Source organism: Podarcis raffonei, chromosome 16 (assembly GCF_027172205.1).
Source record: "Podarcis raffonei isolate rPodRaf1 chromosome 16, rPodRaf1.pri, whole genome shotgun sequence".
Classification (NCBI taxonomy): Eukaryota; Metazoa; Chordata; class Lepidosauria; order Squamata; family Lacertidae; genus Podarcis; species Podarcis raffonei.
The window spans coordinates 2,746,365-2,767,879 of record NC_070617.1 but is presented as its reverse complement, the minus strand read 5'-3'; the positions used below and the strand labels follow the sequence as shown (position 1 = coordinate 2,767,879).

General features: G+C 47.9%; 1 protein-coding gene across 3 annotated transcripts in view; it reads right to left on the bottom strand.

The window, feature by feature from the left end:
- CELF3 (CUGBP Elav-like family member 3) overlaps positions 1-21,515 on the bottom strand; it is a 79,799-nt gene that overhangs the window by 51,657 nt on the left and 6,627 nt on the right. The window lies entirely within an intron of this gene.

The following is a 21,515-nucleotide window of genomic DNA, read 5'->3' as shown; positions in this document are numbered from 1 at the left end:
TTTATTTATACCCTGCCCTCCCCAGCCAGAGCCGGGCTCAGGGCGGCTAACACCAGTAAAATAACAGTAAAAACATAATGGGGGGGGGGACAATTTAAAATACAGGTTAAAATGCAATTTAAAATGCAGCCTCATTTTAAAAGTAGCCCACAGATCAAGACCATAAGGGGAGGGAAGACATAAGGGTCAGACTGAGTCCAAACCGAAGGCTAGGTGGAACAGCTCTGTCTTGCAGGCCCTGCGGAAAGATGTCAAGTCCCACGGGGCCCTGGTCTCTTGTGACAGAGCGTTCCACCAAGTCGGGGCCAGTGCTGAAAAGGCCCTGGCCCTAGTTGAGGCCTATCTAACCAACCTTGCGACCTGGGACCTCCAAAGTGTTGTCATTTGTGGACCTTAAGGTCCTCCGTGGGGCATACCAGGAGAGGCAGTCCCATAGGTACGAGGGTCCTAGGCCGCTTAGGGCTTTAAAGGTCAAAACCAGCACCTTAAACCTGACCCTGTACTCCACTGTATCAATATGTAAGCATCCCACAATCTCAGAAGCAGAGTTTGGCACAACCAGTCAGTGAGCTACAAAATCTACCGATCCATCCATCTATCTAATTTACATATGGCCCGTCGGCTGAAGATCTCAGGCCGGTTCACAAGATAACAATGCAGGATAAACACACATATAAATAGTTAAAACAAAGACCATTAGGAATGCTGGCCATGGGGAGTTGGATTCTAGCAGAATCTGGGAGGGCTTCACATTGCCCTCCCTGCTGCAAAGCTCCCATCTCCTGACTTCCCCTCCAATGCTCTGATGCCTCACTTTGCTGCTATTGCAAACTCCACAGTCACACGTTGTTTACTTCTTTTTATTGCTTTTAATTTAATTTTTATTGCAGCAATAAAGTATCAAAACCAGCAACACCATACAATTCTCTGATAAGCCACCTTATGCAGCGTTGCACAATATATATACAGGTGTGACACTGTGTTTTATAGTTTTCAATCGTTTGCAAACTCCCGTTTCTCAACAAACCTATGCAGTGAGCGTCTTCCTTTGACTCTTATGTCCAGAACAAGATGAGACAGCAAAGCTCCTGTCCAAAGATGTTTGTGCCAGTTACGTCCTGAAGGCATTGCAATCTTCCGCCATCCTCTGACGCGTGGGTTTCGTTTCAATGGCAGAGTGTCAAACTATCACCTGGGGAACCAGGGTGGACATTCTCACTCAGCCATGAAGGTCACCGGGTGACCCTGGGCCAGATCCTGCCTTTCTTAGCCTGACCTGCCTCATAGACGTGTTGTGAGGTGGAAAGAGGGGTGGGGAGAGCTGTGTGCTCCACCTCAAGCTCTTTGAAGGAAAGGCAGGGTACAAAAGTAACATGACTTGGGTCTGGGCTACCTGAAAAAATGATCTCCCCAAACAAACCTGCCCAGGTGCTAAGATCCTTGGGCGAGCACCTTCTCTTGATCCCATCAGTATTCAAGGCATGGATGGTGGTCACAGGAGAGAAAGAGAGAGAGAGAGAGAGAGAGAGAGAGAGAGAGAGAGAGAGAGAGAGAGAGAGAGAGAAAGTCTTTTCTGTGACTGCTCCCAGGTTGTGGAATTCCCTCCCCAAAGGTGTCAGACTGTCTCCCTCTTTGTTATTTTTCCGCCTGCTGGCTAAAACCTTCCTGTCCAGACAGGCCTTTGGAAATTAGGCTGCTGTCAGGTCAAACTGGATTTTAATTGCTGGTTCTAAAAACGTTTTAACTACAGTCATAGGTAAAGGGACCCCTGACCATTAGGTCCAGTCATGACCGATTCTGGGGTTGTGCGCTCATCTCGCTCTATAGGTCGAGGGAGCCAGCGTTTGTCCGCAGACAGCTTCCGGGTCATGTGGCCAGCATGACTAAGCCGCTTCTGGCGAACCAGAGCAGCGCACGGAAAGGCCGTTTACCTTCCCGCCGGAGCGGTACTTATTTCTCTACTTGCACTTCATGCTTTCGAACTGCTAGGTTGGCAGGAGCAGGGACCGAGCAACGGGAGCTCACCCCTTCGTGGGGATTCGAACCGCCGACCTTCTGATCGGCAAGTCCTAGGCTCTGTGGTTTAACCCACAGCGCCACCCGCGTCCCTTAAACTACAGTCATACCTCGGGTTAAATATGCTTCAGGTTGAGTGTTTTCAGGTTACGCTCTGCGGTGACCCAGAAGTAACAGAATGCGTTACTTCCAAGTTTCGCCACTTGCGAATGCACATGTGCTCAAAATGATGTCACGCGCATGCACGGAAGCGGCAAATTGTGACCTGTGCATGCACAGACATGGGTTACGTTCACTTCAGGATGTGAATGGGGCTCCAGAACAGATCCCATTCGCATCCAGAGGTACCACTGTATTGTTTTTAACCAGTTTGTTTGTATTTTTGAACCATGCTTTCCAAACGTTGTAAGCTGCCTTGAATCCCAGCTCAAGAGAAAGGTAGAATCCAAACTCATTAAGCAAGCAAGCAAGCAAACCATATCATTTATATACCCCAGCTTTTAACTCTCAAAGGGACGCACCTTCCCCACCCCACGCCCAGGACAGTTCAAAATGTTCCAATCAAAGAAATGGAAAATGCATTTTAGCAGGCAATAACTTAAAAAAAGGAAAAAAAACCATGAAAGGATTTTAAAACCAGGCTGAAAGCTGACATTGTGCCTTAAAGTCCCGTCCAACATCTCAGAGAAGAAAACGGGGACATTTTGAAAACGCCCCCATTGTGGCAGCGAGCAACGCTGCCTGGGTTATTATTATTACTGCACGCTGCCAAAGCCTTTGCTCTCTCTCTCTCTGCTATAGTCATTTGTAGGGCGACAGCTTATCCTCTGCCAATTTAAAAGAGCGAAAGAGGTATTCTTTCTTGGGGGAGGTAGAAGTAAAACCTATGGGGAACCAGATTTGTATCCCATACAGCGCAGCTGAAATGCGCTCAGACTAGAGCAGTGAGGGCCACCAAACGGGATGGCTTTTAAGAGAGGAGAGACATCACCTTGCCAACAAAGGTCCGTATAGTCAAAGCTCTGGTTTTCGGAGTAGTGATGTATGGAAGTGAGAGCTGGACCATAAAAAAAGGCTGATCGCCGAAGAATTTTGAATTTTGGTGCTGGAGGAGACTCTTGAGAGTCCCATGGACTGCAAGAAGATCCAACCTCTCCATTCTGAAGGAAATCAGCCCTGAGTGCTCACTGGAAGGACAGATCCTGAAGCTGAGGCTCCAAGACTTTGGCCACCTCATGAGAAGAGAAGACTCCCTGGAAAAGACCCTGATGTTGGGAAAGATGGAGGGCACAAGGAGAAGGGGACGACAGAGGACGAGATGGTTGGACTGTGTTCTCGAGGCTACCAGCATGAGGGAGGCAGTGGAAGACAGGAGGGCCTGGCGTGCTCTGGTCCAGGGGGTCAAGAAGAGGTGGACACGACTCAATGACTAAACAACAACAACGGGCAGATTCACGAGGCCATTGTGGCTTCTTGCTATGGCGGCCACATCCCGCCTCTACTTTCAGATGCATTGGGTCCTGCTTGTAGATTTCTCTTTGAGGCATCTGGTTAGCCACTGAGAACATAAGAGGAGCCCACAGGACCAGCCCAGTGGTCCATCTAGTCCAGCATTCTGTTCTCACAGTGGCCAACCAGCTGCCCCAATGGGAAGCCTGTGTAATAAATGAAAATCTGCCCTTATTCCCTTATGGGGGACACCAGAGCCCTTGTAGAGTTCTTTGCAGGTTCTCCATTGGTTGGAGAAAAGAACAGAGGCCAACCAGAGAGTATTAAGAAGCAAAGCAGCTCGTAAGCCTGATCTTCATTGAACTGTTGCAACAGGGTGCTCCCCTCAGGAAAAGAGGAGGACCCCGAACAAAGGTGTGCCTGCCCTTATATAGACATTTTAAATTGCCTGCCCTAGAGCTCAAGACCACCCCTCAGATACATCACACCTACATAACAGAAAAGGTGGTCTACAGCAGAAATCTGAGTGTGTTGTTTATCTCCTGTCTGGCAGGTTACCTGTTAATGCTTACTTGATTGGATACCCTGGGTAGCCTGGCCAGTGTTTTGTAATGATAAATACTTAGTTCCTGAGCCAGGTTACCCTATTCAAACACAGACATACCCTTAAGACAGGATTTGTGAAGGAAAAGAAAATGAGGAGGCTTTTCCATTTTCCTTGACCTTGCAGAGAAATCATTTGGTTAGTTTGTGAGTCAAAATGGTTTTCCTGTGCTGCTTCAGACATGCGGTTTATATATTTATGTATGTGTTTGCTTGGTACATTTATGAACATTTATTATAAGACCTTAATTTTTTTATTTTACCTACAAGCAGAATTCGAACTCAAGAGCATCCCCACACATGTGGTTTACAGCAGCTGGGTTTTCAGAAACATCGATGCCTCACAACTTTGTGGACAGAGCACAGCCAATATCATTTTTTATTATTTACTGAATTTGTATACCACCCTATACCCATAGATCTCAGGGCATTTCACAACATAAAATCACAATATATATTTTTTTAAAACCTACACAAAATACTAATAAAAACAAAAACAACCTAATAATCCCCGCCTTCCACAATGAATTTTAAAAGGACATCGGATGTCAATCAGCAAAAAGCCTTGTCAAAGAGGAACATTTTCACCAGATTCTAGTAGCTACTGATAAAGCCACATTTTCCCCATTTCTAGATCAGCTTGCAATCGGATTATGTAAAAGTCCTCCTGAAAATTCGTCAGTGTTTTAAGACAAATTTCTCCCCATGGACACATTATTCTTTTTTTTTTTTTACTTACAAATTTGCAAAAAGTGTAGATCTGCCTCAATTATGAGCGGCACTTAGAAGGGAGGCTGTGTGGCCCTCGGAAGGCCACCCAGAATGGAATGTGGCCTCTGAGAGGGAAGAGGCTTCGCTTCTCTGGGATACGAATGCTGGGACCCACACTGTAAAAAGAATTTGGGGCCGCTAGATAATGGGGTGGAAATTCAAGTCACCCCACCTTGCCTGCTGTCTCTGAACTCCAAATCTTTCTTTTCTTTAAATCATTTTTATTAAGTTTCCCATTTTAACAATCCAATCAAATCACATTTAATGTTCCAAATTATACAAACTCCAAATCTTTCAATTCCAACTTAATAGATTCTTTCAAATAAAACCACACCCCCCAAAACGATTTCTCACCTGGGCACCGGATCGTCTTAACATCTTTCCAGCAGCCCAAAAGGAAAAAAGCTAAAAATATATCTGTTGATGCAGCGCGTGAGACGGAAGGGCAGGGACTTCCCTGAAGATATTCTCACAGGAGAATTTTCCACATGGATTGAACACTTGGCGGCGTCGCCCAAAGCGCAGAACACATCTATGTTTTGAAACCACAGGAATCGGGGCCACCGTGAAGTTGGAAATTCATCCAAACTGAGGGAGGGTGGGTTGGATTTATAAAGGGACCCTGCGTGTCATCTAGTCCAACCCCTGCAATGGAGGAATCTTTTGCCCAACGTGGGAATCGAACCCACGACCGACTGAGCTATCCTAGGCTTACCTGCCTGCTCTATTTCTCACAACACATCTATGGGGTGACTCTGCTTGCCAGTTTCCTCCTCCACACTTTTGGTGTTGCCCCTTGCAGAATTTAGCACAGGGGGGAAGGATAGGGAGAGAACTGGTATGAGTTGGCTCCGCCTCTCCTTGGTTTTGGCTCCGCCTCTCCTTGGTTTTGGCTCCGCCTCTCCTTGGCTCTGGCTCCACCTACTGCCAAGATCTCTGCCTTGCGCCCTGCCAAGCCCAATGGGCACCAGCCGCCACTGGGTGGCGGGCAGAAATGGTGAGACACTGTGGTGTCAGACTAGGCCTTGGGAAACCAGGGTTCAAGACCCCGCTTGACCAGCAAAGGTCATTGGGTGGCCTTGGGGTGGCTATAGTCTCTCAGCCGAACCTACCTCACAGGGTCGTTGTGAGGATGAAACAGAGGCAGAGGAGAACTGCGCAGGCCTCTTTGAGCTGCTAGGAGCAAAGGTGGGGTAGAAATATAATACAGTGGTACCTCTGGTTGCGAACGGGATCCATTCTGGAGGCCGGTTTGCAACATGAAAAGAGCACAACCCGCAGCGGCATGTCTGCGCAAGCGCGGGTTGCGATTCGCCGCTTCTGCACATGTGCTGGACGTCATTTTGCACTTCTGCGCATGCGCGAGCAGCGAAACCTGAAAGTAACCCTTTCCGGTACTTCCGGGTCGCCGCGGGACATACCCTGAAAGAACGTAACATGAAGCAGACGTAACATGAGGTATCACTGTACTGAAATAAGAAATTTTGTAATTATTACCAGCAGATGTTGTGAAACCTAAACAGCCCTAATCCCTCGCACCTTGGCTCTGAAATAATCATGCAGTTGAAGGCATTTATAAACCTCTTGATTTTTTGAAAAGCTTCTAAGCATTGTGCAAATATTTTAAAAACCCAAACAGCAAAAGAAAAATTTAAAAACTCCAAAGAGCATTATGAGTTTGGAGAGGGGGCAGATCCACCTAAATGTGTTATGGTGTAATGAAGTTATAATTGATCAAGGTTTGGTTAAACTTTGCCAAAGTTGCACAGGAACCCCTTGGAGTGGGTTATGCTAAGGAGTCGAACCAGCTGGGCAGAGAGGTAGCTAGATGGGCCATGAACAGAACCCAGAACCCAGAGATGGCCCAGGAAGGGAACCATCAGAGAAAAACAACAGCAAACCTCTGGTTACAAGAAACATATTCAATAAACACCCAAGACGAAACCGGCTGTACGTTTGAAAAAATAATATATACTATTCATTGTATTTTGCCAACAAAGGTCCATATAGTAAAAGCTATGGTTTTCCCAGTAGTGATGTATGGAAGTGAGAGCTGGACCATGAAGAAGGCTGATCACCGGAGAATGGATGGTTTTGAATTCTGGTGCTGGAGGAGACTCTTGAGAGTCCCATGGACTGCAAGAAGATCCAACCTCTCCATCTTTAAGGAAATCAGCCCTGGGTGCTCACTGGAAGGACAGATCCTGAAGCTGAGGCTCCAAGACTTTGGCCACCTCATGAGAAGAGAAGACTCCCTGGAAAAGACCCTGATGTTGGGAAAGATGGAGGGCACAAGGAGAAGGGGACGTCAGAGGACAAGATGGTTGGACAGTGTTCTTGAAGCTACCAGCATGAGTTTGACCAAACTGTAGGAGACAGTGGAAGACAGGAGGGCCTGGCATGCTCTAGTCCATGGAGTCATGAAGAGTCGGACACGACTAAACAACAACAACAACAATTCATTGTATTGAATTGTAGATTTCAACAAAAGTAGCTCATAAACTTCCAACGAAAAAAGTAGAAGACCCAGTGGATCAGTTCGTTCTCTAATCAGTTTATGCATAAGGTCCATATATGTGAAAGTGTCTATTCCACCTGTCTGTTCATAGAGTCCAACAGTCCACACAAAAGGTTGTTGCAGTTTCACCGAATCCTTTCACAGAGTCTAAGACAAGGATTTGTTGAAATCTACAATTCAATACAGGGACATGGGTGGCGCTGTGGGTTAAACCACAGACCCTAGGGCTTGCCGATCAGAAGGTCGGCGGTTCGAATCCCCGCGACGGGGTGAGCTCCCGTTGCTCGGTCCCTGCTCCTGCCCACCTAGCAGTTCGAAAGCACATCAAAGTGCAAGTAGATAAATAGGCACCGCTCTGGCGGGAAGGTAAACGGCGTTTCCGTGCGCTGCTCTGGTTCGCCAGAAGCGGCTTAGTCCTGCTGGCCACATGACCCAGAAGCTGTACATCGGCTCCCTCGGCCAGTAAAGCGAGATGAGCGCCGCAATCCCAGAGTTGGTCACGACTGGACCTAATGGTCAGGGGTCCCTTTACCTTTACCTTTACTTTACAATTCAATACAATGAATAGTATATATTATTTTTTCAAACGTACAGCCGGTTACGTCTTGGGAACCATCAGAGGGCAAGCCTCAGAGGGGCTCCTTAGTCCAGCAGGAAATATAAGGTGGCATTTGGGTTTATGTTTGGGCTGTATGACTTCTGCCGGTTTATTCGCTCTGCATGGTTTATTTCTATTCTTAGAAACACTAATGATTAAACAGTGCCATGCATGTTGTAAATGAATTCAGTCATCACTGACGTTACCTGGAAAAAGGAAACCAGGTGTGTGTCTCCAGGTGACAGAGAGATAGTAAATAGGCAGAGACCTTCATTGCTTCATTGAATATTCCTGAACTGCAGGACTATTTAAACAGGATCAAAGAGGGTGGGAAAACCCCAATCAGTGTTTCACTTGTGGGTTTTACTAACTGAGCATCTCTCAATTCCCCCGCAATGAAACTGAGTCTATTTATTTAAATGGTAATCCTTTGCCACAGTGGAAACAGGCCTGTGGATTTCTACGCATATCAAAGGCATGGATCTTTTTTTCAAAGAGGGATGTCATGTAATGAAGGTATCTCTGAGTCTTCGCCTCACCACTGATCACTTTGCTATCCTACACATGGAACCACTTTATTGACGCTTTTGCATGCACTTCAGAATAGATAATGCTAAAGCTATTTTTGGCCATCTGAATACTATCCCTTGCTTTTTCCTGTAGGACTAATTGCAGTCATTGACAGCCGTCAACAGGTTTACCATACCCATTGAGTCAATCGCCCATCTCCTACTACCCTTCTGAGAAAACCCCCACCCCACCCTCCCTCTCTATATAAGGGTCTGGTGACTTGCACCACTCTGGCGAGACAGTCTGCGGGCTGGTGGGGTCTCATCCTGCGTACCAGATGGAGCTGGTAGACAGCTGCCCTGGACACAGAATTAACCTGCGCCTCCATGGATAGCTGTGAGTCCAGAATGACTCCCAGGCTGCACACCTGGTCCTTCAGGGACACAGTGACCCCATTCAGGACCAGGGAATCCTCCACAACCGCCCACCTCCTGTCCCCCCAAAACAGTACTTCTGTCTTGTCAGGATTCAACCTCAAAATGATCACAGGGCCAGAGCTGTTTCTCTTGGAGGGTGGGGAATTTTCCAGCCCATGGGCCAGTCTTGGTCCACCAGGAGGGTGCGAAGGGAGCCCAGTTTGGCCAATGAGGCCATTTCCCCAAACCACACCCACCAGCCAATCAACTGACATCACCAGCCGATGGGCAGGGTTCAATCCTGCTGCTTTGCGAGTGCATTCCTTGCAGAGAACGGCCTGGAAAAAGCAGAATTGCTGAACTCTCCACTTATCAGCTCAGCTTCTGCTAGTGGGGTGTGGGGCTTCCCACCGGTTGGCCCTGTTAGAATTCCTGCTCCGTGACTGCAGTCATGGGATCGCTAAGTCTGTCGATGTCTGTTGGCATCAGTCGCTGTGATGTTCGGGGAGAAGAAAGCTTTTGAAGCTCCTGAACGATCGACCAGGAGGGAGAGAACATGCCAGTCGGGCATGTGTCTCTGCCAGGGTCCTACTCGAGCGTAGGACGAGCTCCTGACAGCCCCCCCGTGAGAACAGGACGCAGGACTAGATCGCTGGTTAGATTCCACAGAGACATTTATTTTTTTTACAGGCGCAAACATTTCGGGCGGCTAGGCAAAGAGGAGCCACGTGCAAGAGATCCGACCTATATACAGAACAAAAACCCACATCGCACAGCCCTATGGCGAACCGAGCGCCAGGCCAGGCGATCACACTTCCCTGGGGATCTTTGTCCTTCTAAGCTCGCCACTGCGGAGTTCATCCATAGTTTGAAAAGGCGGAAAAACTTGCTCCGGTGTGATTCTGTTTGCCCCCAATCCCTCCCGCCGCCATCCTTTCTCAAAAATTCATGAGCAAAATATGTTCCTTTTCTTCCACGCTGCAGTGCTGAGTTCTATATTTAGATTCCCTGCCAGCGAGCCTGTCGCAAAGAGCAGCGAGGCGGAAAAGCAAAAGCCGTCACACTCCAGCGGGCCCATCTTGCGGCGCCACGTCAGCTGAGCGGACAAGCCGCCGGCAGCAGCTTTCCTGGGAGAGGGGGGGAGGGGTGCGGGACGGGAAGATGGCTCTGTGCAGCCTCGTCCGTTGCTGCTCCCCTGGGCCAAGAAGGGAAAAAAACTGCCTGCAAGTGACCGGGGCCATTGGCAAAAGAGGTGGATCGGTCCCCGTCCCTCCACAAACCAGTGTGCTGCAAACTGAAATGTGGAAAGGGGCAAAACAAAAGCCACCATGGACTAGAAACTTGAGGATTTGGGTCAGACCGGTAAGCAGCAAGTCTGGAAGTCCCCGCTTCAAAATTCACCCCACCGATAAACGGCAAATCATACAGAGATGCGACAGGCACAGTCCTCTCCACGGACAGGACTTGATCTGAGTCTCTGCACCAAAAGTGAACGAAGGCAAAAGTCGTGCCCAGTGCAAAGGTGTAGCAGAAACGTCTGCCCTCCTGGAGAGGCTGATGGGAAGGAGGGACGCCTAGAACAAGGACTCATCCAGAGAGGCAACGGGCAGCCCCCCTCTCTGAATACCGTATTTTTCGCTCAATAGGACAGGATTTTTCCCCTCCAAAAATGAAGGGGAAATGTGTGTGCGTCCTATGGAGCGAATGCAGGCTTTCGCTGAAGCCTGGAGAGGAAGAGGGGTCGGTGTGCACTGACCCCTCTCACTCTCCAGGCAGCCATCCGTAAGCCTTCTGAGCGCGGTGGGACTTCCCACTGCGCTCAGAAGGCTTGCAGATAGCTGCCTGTTCTGGGGGATGGGGTCAGGGAAAGCTCGGGGTTCCCCGCCCCTAGCCCCCAGCCCCGCAAGCTCCGGGAGTGGTGGCGAGGTTGCGCGCAATCTTGCCGCCGCTCCTGGACCGGGGGGGGGAATAATATTTTTTTCTTTATTCCCCCCCCCCTAAAAACTAGGTGCACCCTATGGTCCGGTGCGCCCTATGGAGCGAAAAATATGGTAGGCGCTTTTGAGCTCCATGGCTTTATTGCTGGATGGTTTTTAATACTCGATTGGGAGCCGTCCAGAGTGGCTGGGGAAACTCAGCCAGATGGGCGGGGTATAATATATTATTATTATTATTATTATTATTATTATTATTATTATTATTATTCAGGGGTTTCCCCCCAGAGACACCCCAACACTTCTCTAATGCTGCTCAGGTCTCTAAGATCCTGATTCTTAAGCCTTGTTTTAAGAACACCTATGAAGGGCTTGCAACGTGCCCCCACCCCCCAAAAAGAGGGAGGGGAATAAATCTTTCACACCAAAGACGTGGGTAAGAAGAAATTTCAATTAATAAAATACAAACAACTTATCAACCTGACAATTTTTTAAAGTCCACCGTCCAACAGACAAGCACAGCGTATGTGGGGCTCAAGGGATTAAGATGAGGGACTGTGGGTGACCGTCGCCCTGGCAAACAGAGAAAATGAATTTTAAAAACCCTGCGCCGATAAACGGCAGAGTTTGTCGCTTGCATGAATTATGCAAATGGGCTGCTCTTTGCATAATCTATTCTGTTTCTTCCTCCGCCAAGCAGGCGAGGAAACCTCAGTTGCTGGAACATGAGTGCTCAGACGCTACAGAGACTTGAAAGGCAGCCCTGAGGGGGGAAACACACTTTGTACGCGCACAGAGTGAGGCCTCTATGATTGCTCCTTCATATTTTCCAGGGTGGAATCCTGACATTCAGGAAACAGATGCTTAAGCCCTGCTGGGCCCTTACTTAGAGGGTGTGCGGAACAGACAGATATTCAACCGGTCCACTGGCCCTATAGCTGCCTGTCAAATTTCATTTTATTTTTGGCCTGTCGCGACTCTGCTATAAGGAAAAAAAATGAGATCTCCAACCTTCCGGAGGCCCCTTTGGAAAGCTAAGGAACAGCCATGGGCACCCCAAAACCGATTTCAAAAAAGAAAAAAGGGATCACACTTAGGAAGGAGAGGAGAATCACCTACATGCACCCCAAAATGAATGCAACATAGACAAAAAAGGAGGCGATGCCCACTCAAAAATAGGCAAAAAGGCCCTGCCCCACAGCCAGCAAAGAGACACACAAAATTGGGGCACCCATGTTGGGTGAAGAGGCACTAGATTTTATCTGACTGAGTTCTACTCAGACTAGACGCATTGAAGTGACTGAACCAGGGGTAGGCAAACTAAGGCCAGGGGCCGGATCCGGCCCAATCGCCTTCTCAATCCAGCCTGCAGACGGTCTAGGAATCAGCGTATTTTTACATGAGTAGAATGTGTCCTTTTATTGAAAACGCATCTCTGGGTTATCTGTGGGGCCTGCCTGGGGTTTTTACATGAGAAGAATGTGTGTGTTATGTACTGAGTTGAATAGGATCCAAAAGGCAGCAGTCTGATTGGTCCTAGAACAATAGGATCCAGAATGCAGCAGTCTGATTGGTCCTAGAACAATAGGATCCAAAAGGCAGCAGTCTGATTGGTCCTAGAACCATAGGATCCAGAATGCAGCAGTCTGATTGGTCCTAGAACAATAAGATCCAGAATGCAGCAGTCTGATTGGTCCACAGGAGCCACCCAATCCAGCTCCAGGTGGAAGTGAATCTGCAACCTGATTGGCCTAAAGGAGAATCCCAGAATCAGCCAATCACGTGGGGCCCATTGTGTAAATAATGTATATAAAGCAGACCTTTCGGGAGAACTTCCATTCCTCCTCACCACTGTGAGCTGAATAAAGAGCATGAAATCCACTCTCGACTCCGAGTATATTTCAGTGTGCTGTTATTTAAAATGCACCTCTGGGTTATATGTGGGGCATAGGAATTCGTTCATTTCCCCCCCTTCAAAATATAGTCTGCCCCCCTCCCCACAAGGTTTGAGGGACAATGGACCGGCCCCTGCTGAAAAAGTTTGCTGACCCCTTATATAATTGAACCTAAGTTAGTCCGGTGCATTGGAGTAACACTGGAAGAAAGAAGTGCGTTGGAAGGCAGATAAAAGGAAGTATTTCACACAGCACATAATAATAATAATAATAATAATAATAATAATAATAATAATAATAATAAATCATTATTTATTATTTATACCCCGCCCATCTGCTCAATCTTGGTTGTGGGTTCGAGTCCCACGTTGGGCAAAAGATTTCTCCATTGCAGGGGGTTGGACTAGATGACCCTCGGGGTCCCTTTCAGCTCATGCTTCTATTCTCTCTTTCTTACAACCCATCCATGGGGCGACTCTGCTTGTTCCTCCTCCTCCCTTTTGGTGTTGCCGCTTGCAGGACTTAGCCCGGGGGGGAGGATAGGGAGAAAACTGAGCGGCTTCCAACAGAATATTAAAATACAATAACCTATTAAACATTAAAAGCCTCCCTAAACAGGGCTGTCTTCAGATGTCTTCTAAAAGTCTGGTAGCTGTTGTTCTCTTTGACATCTGGTGGCAGGGAGTTCCACAGGGTGGGCGCCACCACCGAGAAGGCCCTGTAACATCGCTTCTTGCAGGGAGGGAACCGCCAGAAAGGACCTCAGTTAAACTATGGAACTCACTGCCTCAGGAGCGGAGCACCAGCTTGGATGGCCTAAAAGAGGATTGTTGGGCAAATTCGTGGAGGAAAAGTCTGCTGATGGCTCCTAGCCAGGAGCTCTGCCTTCACTGAATGCTAGTTCCTGGAAACCGCGGAAGGGGGAAATGCTCGGATCCTGACAGACATCTGGTCAGCCACTGTGAGAACAGGAATCTAGGCTAGATGGTCCAGATTTCTGATGTTCTGATGCCATTGATTTGAATCCTAGGTAGGATTTGCATTGGATACAATTCATAGTGGGGAAATACCAAGCAAGGCAGTGGAGTGGGGTGTCTGGAGAGCTGAGCCCCCATTTCCAGTCCCACCCATGGTTAAAAAGGAAGGTGGAAAAGCCCATCAATATATACTGTATTTTTCACTCCATAGGACACACTTTTCCCCTCTTAAAACTAAGGGGGAAAGTCTGTGCGTCCTATGGAGCGAATGCAGGGGGGAGGCAGGCAGGAAAAGCCCCCAAGAGCCGCACACAAGCTTTGTGCGGCTCTTGCGGGCTTTTCCCCAAGAGGGAGAAGGGACTGCTGCTCCCCGACCTGTTTTGGGGACCCTGGGGCTAAAAAGGAGAAGCCTGAAGCCCCCGGAGCGCAGTGCGAACTGCCGCTGCGCTCCGGGGGCTTCAGGCAGCTATCCGCAAGCCTTCGGAGCACAGCAGGAGTTCCCGCTGCGCTCTGAAGGCTTGCGGATAGCCGCCTGAAGCCTGGAGAGCGAGAGCGGTCAGTGCACACCGATCCCTCTCGCTCTCCAGGCTTCGCTGGAGAGGCGCTGTACAGTTTTCCCTCTCTGCGCAGCACCCCTTTAGCGAAGCGGGAGGAGAAATGAAAGGGGCTCCCATGGTCCGGTGCATCCTATGGTCCGGTGCGAAAAATACGGTTTGTATAGAGCGAAAAATACGGTTTGTGTGTGTGTGTCCCCAAAACAAACCCTACTCCCCAGATTCCCAGCTTTCTTTCTTTCTTTCTTTCTTTCTTTCTTTCTTTCTTTCTTTCTTTCTTTCTTTCTTTCTTTCTTTCGCAAGAACATTTGAAGAACCTGAGACGTACCGAACATATTTTTATATCTCACTCTAAACAGGAATTTGCAGTCTTGGAAACTGCTTCACACCTAGGATGAGGCGATTTTCGTTTGGGAGACCAAAAAGCACGCACATTTGCATGTGAATTTCTGCCTAAAACAGTGGAGATTTTGTGTTTGAAAGAAGGAGAATTTGCTTTAGTATGGGAGGGGGAAACACCCCTTTGAAACGAAAAGAATGCCCCAGGCTGTTTTTTTGTTTTTAAGATGGCGGTTTCGCTGCTTTATTCTTTTCGAGAACTGCTTTGAGGTTGTTGTGCTGTTGTTTTTAACAAGCAGTATCTATTTTTTAAAAATGAAATAAACAAGCAAATATGAAACAAAATCCATAGGCCCTATCCTTCTCATTTTGGGGTGAGAAACTAGTCTGCTTCACCTTACTCCAGAAAAGGTGTGTGTTTGCGTGTACAGTGGTACCTCGGGTTACATACGCTTCAGGTTACATACACTTCAGGTTACAGACTCCGCTAACCCAGAAATAGTGCTTCAGGTTAAGAACTTTGCTTCAGGATGAGAACAGAAATCGTGCTCCGGCGGCGCGGCAGCAGCAGGAGGCCCCATTGGCTAAAGTGGTGCTTCAGGTTAAGAACAGTTTCAGGTTAAGAACGGACCTCCAGAACGAATTAAGTACTTAACCCAAGGTACCACTATATTAGGATTGCTGGGTCAACAGCATCCTAGAACCTGAGATTTGAGAGCCCAAACCTGAGACATAGTGGCGGCCCCTGGTGATTTTCCAGGGGCCGTTCCTGGAGATGGAAGTTAATTGGGAGAGGAGAGCTCCAGCACCCTGAGTGTCTATGCTATAATTTGCAATCAGCTCCTGCCAAACTGAAGCTTGCAAGCTGCATGCACAGTCTCCTTCATAATTTCTTCTCTTTTTTTGGAATATTTATTTATTTATTTCATAGACAGCAAAAACAAACAATGATTATTCCCACCGACAAAAATACATATATTAACCCCAAAAAGAAAAGCCGAGAAAGAGAAAAGAGAGAATAATAATATTAGTGCGCCCATGTGACTTAACTTCTCCAATACTCATCATCCCTTAAATTTTAAGTTCTTATTTACATTGCATCTTATACATCTCATCTTTAATGTTCTAAATATAGTCATACCTCGGGTTACAGACGCTTCAGGTTGCGTTTTTTTGGTTACGGACTGCCAAAAGTACTGGAATGGGTTACTTCCGGGTTTTGGCGGTCGCGCATGTGCAGAAGCACTAAATTGCGCTTTGTGCATGCGCAGAAGCGCCGAATCACAATCGGGTTGTGAACGCGCATCTCGCACAGATCACATTCGCAACCCAAGCATCCACTGTGTATATTACTTTTTCCTAGGTCAACTTTACAATCTTAATCTAAACATACCAACACGCTTTCTTCAGAACACTGTTGACTCAAATACTCTTCAAAACATTGCTATTGATGATTTTTTATTGTTAGTATTCAACGCCTTTTCACCAACCTGAAGACTGAAGTCCTCTACCTGCCGCCTGGAGAAGGGCAGGTGAACCTGGAAAATTCAGGTGGGACCTGGAGACCCTGGAAACCCTAATATACATTGTCTCTCTGTGTGTTCTCTGATTGCTTGGGCTTTAATTCGCAGTCCCTTGGGGCCTGTCTGCATCCAGCAAAGCAGTTGGAACAGCAAGGATCTTTCTATGGGCTTCTAAGTCTCCATCTCAACCCTGCCTTCACCACAAACTTCCACTTCTACCCCTGAACACCAGAATCTTTTGCTGACGACGCTTGTCTGTTTGCAAAACACAATTTCTTTCTTTGTTTCAAATGGTAGTTGCATCTACATTATGGTTACCAGATTTTTTTCTATGAATCCGGGGACACTTTTTTTGAAGCTGAGTAGTAATAGGAAGTCAGTAGTGCGGCTGGTGAGGCAAAAGACCCTGGGCCCAAGCACACATGCATATTGTAAGGTAAAGGGACCCCTGACCATTAGGTCCAGTCGTGACCGACTCTGGGGATGTGGTGCTCATCTCGCTTTATTGGCCGAGGGAGCCGGCGTACAGCTTCCAGGTCATGTGGCCAGCAGGACTAAGCTGCTTCTGGCGAACCAGAGCAGCGCACGAAAATGCTGTTTACCTTCCCGCCAGAGCAGTACCTGTTTATCTACTTGCACTTTGACGTGCTTTCAAACTGCTAGGTTGGCAGCAGCAGGGACCGAGCAATGGGAGCTCACCCCGTCGTGGGGAATCGAACCGCCGACCTTCCGATCAACAAGTCCTAGGCTCTGTGGTTTAAACCACAGCGCCACCCGCGTCCCATGCATATTGTATAAAGGTGCAAAAACCTTCTTTAGCACCCTGTGAAACATAAATGCACAGAGTTTTTAAAAAACTGGGCAAGGGCCATCCGCCCGTGACTCCCGAGCCTCCCCCGATCATTCAAAACAAAAGGGGAAGCGGGCAGGAGATCGCACAAGACACATCCTATGCGCACAAGACACATCATATGGGGACTTCTGGTGAGGAAAAATGGCAGTTGCCACGGCAGTGAGCAGCTCCTGAAGCCAGCCAGAGCGAACTGCGCTACCAGGCTGGCTCCGGGCTGCTAAGGCCACGTTTCCCGGGGACAGATTTGCAAATCCGGGGACTGTCCCCAGGAACCAGGGATGTCTGGTAACCCTAATCTACATATCTGTTTGCAAAGCCAGCTCAGGATACTCTTTTGGGGGACTAACTAAGGTCAGAGAGAGGGAGACAGATGAGGTATCGGATGAAATCACAGAGCATGGCAAAATAGCAGGAAAAAAACCACACTTTTGCCCATTCGTCCCCTAAATCAGACCAACTGAAGAAGAAACACATACACACATACAAACCCTCTACAGCCATAGCCTGTAAGGGCTCTCTGGTTTCAGTGAAATCAGATTCACATGGTTTAACTCACGAAAGGATAGATCATCTCAGTAAACTTCACAGCAGCCGCTTAAGGTGGGCCGCTAGTGTTGCGTCCTCATAGCAAAATTTAATTATCCAATTGACGGCTAGTCTTCCCACAGCTCAAAGCAGCAGCACCCACGCATTAAGAGAGAGGTTGCAGGCTTGGGGGAACTCGTAAGAAATTTAATGTATTAAAAAACCACTTGCAGGGGAAATCAAAAAGTGTGTGTGTTGAGGGGGGCAGAAAAACTTGGAAAAAACAAGCAAGAGGTGGAACAGAATAGGGTGTCTTGGCAGGAGTGTTCCATGCTGCAACATTTTGTTGCAGACGCCATTTGTTACCCAATTTTTGGGGGGTTGGGATTAGGGATGGGCAGATGTGTCTGTTTTCAGTTCCCAAATTGAAGTTCAGTTCTTCATACTTCCACCTCAGGTTGCAAATCCTTTTTTTAAAAAAAAGTCCTCAAGAAACTTCACCCGTATTTTAGTGCAATTTTCTCCTAATATCCACACGCTCGCATGCAGTTTTAGCCTATGACACATATTTTGGCAAAGCAGTTCCTCCTAATACAACATGTATTTGTACATTATATGCATTCTTATGCACACTTTACCACAGTATATGCATTTATGTACACGCCACTTGGGTGGGGAACTGCATTGCAAAATTCGAAGGGGTGTGAGTTTTGCAGGAGGGCTGCATTTTGGTCCGTGAATTGTTTTGGAAAGTGTGCCTTTAAATGAGAACTCCATCAAATTTCTCCCCCTATCCCAGGGTTGCTGAGCGACAGCAAATTATCTAGAGGCATTCCCAAGATTTCTGTGTGCCAAATGAGGTCCATTGGCCTCTGGTACCATTTACAGGGAATTTGATTTGTTACTCCAGTCTAAGAAATCTGTCCCAACTGACGCCTCTCTCATTTACTCAAGTCTGCAAGGCCCAGGATTTCCTTTGCACCTGGCCTAACCTATACCCCGCCTCTCAGACGAGGGGATGCCAACTGACCATGAAAAACCCAGGCTAGTCTGCTCCTGCGCCCATTTCAGAAGGCTGATTTGCAGGAAACTAGGAAGTGAAACCATTGGCAGCATGGAAATAATGTAGGGTCAAGCCCAAGCTCTGCTTTCCTGTTACATGAAGTTTCAGGAGCAAGAGGCTGGTCCCAGAAGCTTGCGAGCTTGTCAAGGTGAGATTTAAACCAGACACAATTGAAACCACAACCTGAATCTCTGTGTTACATCAGTTGTCTGATGGGTAGCAAACCACTGTATGCGGTCAGAGGATGGATGGAGGCTAACAGATTGACAAGACAGAAGTACTGTTTTGGGGGGACAGGGGGTGGGCGGGTGTGGGGGAATCCCTGGTCCTGATTGGGGTATCTGTGCCCCTGAAGGACCAGGTCCGCAGCCTGGGAGTCATTCTGGACTCACAGCTGTCCATGGAGGCGCAGGTCAATTCTGTGTCCAGGGCAGCTGTCTCCCAGCTCCATCTGGTATGCAGGATGAGACCCTCCCTGCCTGCAGACTGTCTCGCCAGAGTAATGCATGCTCTGGTTATCTCCCGCTTGGACTACTGCAGTGCGCTCTACGTGGGGCTACCTTTGAAGGTGACCCGGAAACTGCAATTAATCCAGAATGTGGCAGCTAGACTGGTGACTGGGAGCGGCCGCCAGGACCACATAACACTGGTCCTGAGAGACCTACATTGGCTCCCAGTACGTTTCCGAGCACAATTCAAAGTGTTGGTGCTGACCTTTAAAGCCCTAAACGGCCTCGGTCCTGTATACCTGAAGGAGCATCTCCACCTCCATCGTGCTTTCGAACTGCTAGGTTGGCAGGAGCAGGGACCGAGCAACGGGAGCTCACCCCGTTGCAGGGATTCGAAACGCCGACCTTCTGATTGGCAAGCCCTAGGCTCTGTGGTTTAACCCACAGCGCCACCCACGTCCCTTTCAGCTGGCCTTAACTGACCCTTTAATGCAGCGGGCTCTGCCCTGTGGAACTCCCTGCCTCTAGAAGTTCAGATGGAACCACCCCTGACTTCTTTCAGGTGTCTTTCGAAAACCAAATGCTGCTTAGGAAAGGCCTTCCCAAGACGAGCTTCTCTTTTCCACCATCCACCGAGGTTCTATTGACGTTTCCAAATAATTTTTTACAGATATTTATAAATGTGGTGTTTTCGACATGTTGTAAGCCGCCTTGAAAAAGTGGATTATAAATCGGCAAATAAATGAACGAATAAAATGCTAGTTGTGGCGGAAGAGGCAATGGGGGCAGGATCCTTTTGGCTTCCCGGAAGGATCCAGCTGTCCGTTGCAACGGAAACAGTGTGTTGGGTCTAAATGGGCCTCCCTTGGGCTTGATCCAGCAGGGTCCACCGTCTGAGCCAAGAGAGAGGGGGGAGGCCTGTCTATCTTCAAGCCCCTCTACCTGTCTCTCCTTTCCTTCTTTGCTTAGTTAGTTAATATGCTCCTACATTATAATGAGCCATTCCCGTTGGGGCAATTAAGAGATTAAATTTGGCAGCTGTTCCTGTTCGCTCTGATTTGGCAATTTCCGTATCCCTCCCTCACCCCCAGCCCCAAATTGGGGGTTGAGCGGAACCAGCTATCACAGCTGCCCTGGGCAAAATTAATTTCATATCTACCCCCCCCCAAAGCCCCTCTTCCTCAGATCTTGCTGTACCAAACTCAACCTAAGCAACCAAGAGCAGCAGAGTTGAATCTTCTGCACCAGTTTTACGGAATGAGAGTGAAATGGGATGCTGGGGGGGGGGGCAGGAGAGCTCCCCCCCCGTCTTGGGAGTATTTGTCCTGAGAGGGGTGGAGTTCTTCTCCCCCTAAGTTTTCCTTATTAGCTAGACACCCCTGAGATTCTGCTGCACACCCCCACACCACAAGCAACCATCTGAACTAGCGAAATAAAGGCCTCCTTCATCATTTCCCAAAGATCCTTCACAAAGAGTTACAGTATTTTTTGCTCCGTAAGACACACTTTTTTTCTCCTAAAAAGTAAGGGGGAATGTCTGTGCATCTTATGGAGCGAATGCGTGGTCCCTGGAGCCGAATTGCCCAGGGGTGAAAAGCAGATCGTACTTTTTTTTTTTTTTAGAAAGAGGGAAGTGGGTGTTGAAAGGAAGCAGCTGATCAGTAAGCGATCGGGAGGGAGATAAGGGACGCTAGAGATAAAGGAGGCTGCCTGAGAGGGAGGAGGTAAAAGCCCATGGATCCTCAGGATTTTTGCATTGGGTCACCCCAAATTCACCATCAGATCACATAGCATGTCCATGGCTACAGCCTGCACCAAAAAAATCACGCATCCGCTGTTGCCTGGGGCCACAATGGTGCAAAAACGTGGTTACAAAGCAAGGATCCACATGGATCCTCAGGATTTTTGCATTGGGCTACCCCAAACTCACCATCAAATCACATGTCTGTGGCCACAGAATGAACCACAAAAATCATACATCCACTCTTTCATTCAGAATACTTTTTTTCTTGTTTTCCTCCTCTAAAAACTAGGTGCGTCTTATGGAGCGAAAAATACGTATCTAAAAGCGTGCAATGTTGCACAGCTGGCTGGCTGGGGCCGATATGAATTGTGGTCCAAAACACTTGGAGGGCTCCAGTTTGGCAAAGCCTGCCCTATCTTTCCTTTAAAAGAAAACCACCAGCAGCTGTGCTTTAAGGAGCACTTCCCTTATTTTGGGGGGTGTATACAGACAGACCGAGGAAATAAAAGCCCCACAACCATTCCAGATTTTATTTTTTATTTATCTCGGCACACACTGTTCAAATCTTCCTGGAAAAGGAGGCTGACTTTGCCCCTTGAATTGTTTAAAATATTGCAAGTGAGAGCTGGACCATAAAAAAGGCTGATCGCCGAAGAATGGATGCTTTTGAATTCTGGTGCTGGAAGAGACTCTTGAGAGTCCCATGGACTGCAAGAAGATCAAACCTCTCCATTCTGAAGGAAACCAGCCCTGAGTGCTCACTGGAAGGACAGATCCT